The 2,896-nt window shown below is 47.5% G+C and overlaps 1 pseudogene; it reads left to right on the forward strand.

The window, feature by feature from the left end:
• The first annotated feature begins 524 nt into the window (after positions 1 to 524).
• The window catches only part of LOC104276269, a 62,159-nt pseudogene continuing 59,787 nt past the window's right edge, over positions 525 to 2,896 (forward strand).

Genomic DNA, 2,896 nt, shown 5'->3' on the forward strand with positions numbered 1-2,896 from the left:
TGGGTAGGTATCTTGGGGTTCGGGGAGGAAAATGAGAGACAGCAGCAAGAGGAAAAAAATAATAAAAGATAGAACGGTGCAGCAGTTCGTGACAGGAAAAAGAAATTACGTCCTTTGGGATGGGTAAAAAAAAAAAACCACACATGAAAAAGGTCTCCCCCAAGCCCTGTGAGCAGTCAAAACCAAATATCAGGGAGGGGAGTTGGTTGTGAGATGGGGGGCAGCACCTAGAATAAGTTAGGGCTGTCTGAAAGCTGTGTTCACCTTCTTTGGAGGAGAGCGGTGCCTAAAGAACCAGCCTCGTGGGCTGCTCTGCCCGGGGTTCCCCCAGCTAAGGATTTGCGCTGCTTGTGTTAGAAGCTGTAGGAGAGAGTTACCAAAAAGAGGATTATTCGTACAGATCTTATCCTTCAGTCGTGAGCCAGTTCTGCTTGCTTTTTTGTCCGTGGATGGATGTTTTAAAGAGGCTGTTTTAGTGTAAAGCCACATCCTTCTGTGTCCAAGCGTTACTTTGCTTATTGCAGTACCGTGTGGTGGAAATTTGACTGAGCGCAAAGGGACCATCCTGTCCCCCGGCTTCCCTGAGCCCTACCTGAATAGCCTCAACTGCGTGTGGAAGATAACAGTCCCCGAAGGAGCAGGGATACAGGTACGGGGTCAGCAGCTCTCGCTGGGGAGGGGAACGTGCGGTATCTGGCACACCTAAAGAGGCCACCTCTTCTGAGGCTGCTGCTTCTGGCAGCAGAGAGATGGGGATGAATGTGTGGTTCTCATGACACGACGCATTTACACCGTGACTGCCAAAAGTGGGTAATATTTCGATGGAATTTTTTTACCTCCTGGAGGTACTCTCCGTGGGAAATCATCTGGAGCCATGTGGCTGTTCTGGTGTAACAAAATAATTTGGGCATGTATCTTTATACAGCTTAATTATGCAGCGTTGAAAGCAATGTAAGCTACACCAAGGAGGAGTTGCTTGCTCGGAGTGCCGGCGTGGCTTTCTTATGCCAGCACAGTTGCAGCGGTATGATTATACAATTACAGCTTTGCTGTTCGTTGTCTCCAGGTAAATGAGCTCTCTCTTCAGGTCTTTTTGAGGTCCTTATCATTCCTCTGCAGAAACAGACCTGCAAGCTAGAGGATGTTGAGAATTAAGCCCAACATCAGAGACCAAACCTTAGATAACGTTCCCATTCAGCACACATGTGCCTCGTCCTCGCAGAAGACATCTCAGCGTGCGTTACGCTGACATCAGTTGCTGCACAGGAGATGGATTCTTTAACAGGTTCATTCCTTCCACAGACCTCATTATCAGAGGGTTTCTTTCTTCTTCTTTACACCACTTGTCTGCAAGGGTTCTGTTCATTAAGTGCTTTTATTTCTCTATCATGTATTTGGCTAATAGACTTGTGGGTGGGTTCCTCCCTCTGTGCAGCACTCGCGGTTGTTGGCACACAGCAGTCGTGTTTTTCTCAACAGTTTTATTGAAATAGCAGCTCTGCCTTGCTGGATTAGAGCTCTGCTTTCCTGCGGGGGGAGGCTTTTACCTCGTAACTCAATCAGAAACCACAACCTGGGTCTGGGGTGGACAGAGCTGGCGAGGGCTTCACAGCGAAACAGCACAAGCCTGGAATAATATTTTGTGCCCACTGCCAGGCCAGTTCTGCTCCTCTCCTTGTTTCTGAAACCATTTAAAATGGTATTTTCCAAAGCCCCAGTGGTTGCTGTCGATACTTTTCCAGCTCATACGAAATTTTAGCCGTTCTCAAAACCCCCAAACGGCAGGAGGATCCATTTAGCTCAGCCAAACGTCTGAACGGTTAAGGCAGTTTTCAAGTTGCTCGGGACTCCTGGGATCAGGAGGTGATAATTCACTTAATTTTTAAAGCGATGTAAATAGATGTCTGTAGTCTGCACTGCCGTGTTCTGAATGCAAACCCTCGCTGCCACTTCTCAGCCTGTTTTTGCACGTCTGCTGAGCTTGGAGGAAAGTGGGTTTTACAGTGAAAAGCATGTCGGTATTCCAAAGTACTTGTTTCTCACCTCTTTGGTTGTGCAAATGCAGCTCTCGTGTAAAATTAGAAAATGTAATGGGTTTTAGTGTTTTAAAGGGTTTTTTGTTGGGATTTTTTGTTTTGTTTGTGCTGTTTTACTTTCTACTTCTTTCCTGCCAGATGCACTCGCTTGCAAGGGAAATACATATTCTGGGGTCTGACGCAGAAAGCAAGCAAAACTGTGTATCTTGTGTCTGAGCTCTAACTAAGCCATGAGTTCGTTTTCTAGGTGTAGAGTGGGAAGGTTTTGGTGCAGGACTGTGGTCCTCCAGCGCAACCCCTCTGGCGCTCGGCCAGAGTCCGATGCCGGCATCTTCCCTTGACATCAAACCGGTTGGCATCAGCTCGTGCCACTTGGGCTTCCACGGGAAGTCTTCTTGGGGGGGAGAAAAGATGTGGCAAAAGGTGTTGTCCCCCAGGGGGTAAAACAGCCCCCACGAGACCTTTTGCAGGAGCTGTCGGTCAGGGCAGCCCTGAGGCAGGGTGATGGCCGCAGAGCTGGACCCACCAGAACCTGCCCCACTCGCAGCCCCGGTCACCCGCGGGATGTTCTTGCTTATTAGATAGTAATGTAAGCATCAGTTTACCCTCATTTTGTTCAACAATTAAAGGTTAAACAACTGTAAATCAGAGGAGGAGGTGAAATTAAAGCTTTCTTGGTAGCGGCGAGTCACTAGCAGGGTTTTTATGTAATCAGCGAGTGCTTCTGCCATGAATTATTCATTCCTGTAGCAAACCTTCCTGAGTGAATTAATTTATATACATGGCGGTAAATAGATGCAGATCCCTTGTGAGTCCACATGTCAGACTAGAATTAGGACCTTAAAAATGTTTGTTCCGTT

This window comes from Apaloderma vittatum, unplaced genomic scaffold, assembly GCF_000703405.1.
Source record: "Apaloderma vittatum isolate BGI_N311 unplaced genomic scaffold, ASM70340v1 scaffold7017, whole genome shotgun sequence".
In the NCBI taxonomy this organism is placed as follows: Eukaryota; Metazoa; Chordata; class Aves; order Trogoniformes; family Trogonidae; genus Apaloderma; species Apaloderma vittatum.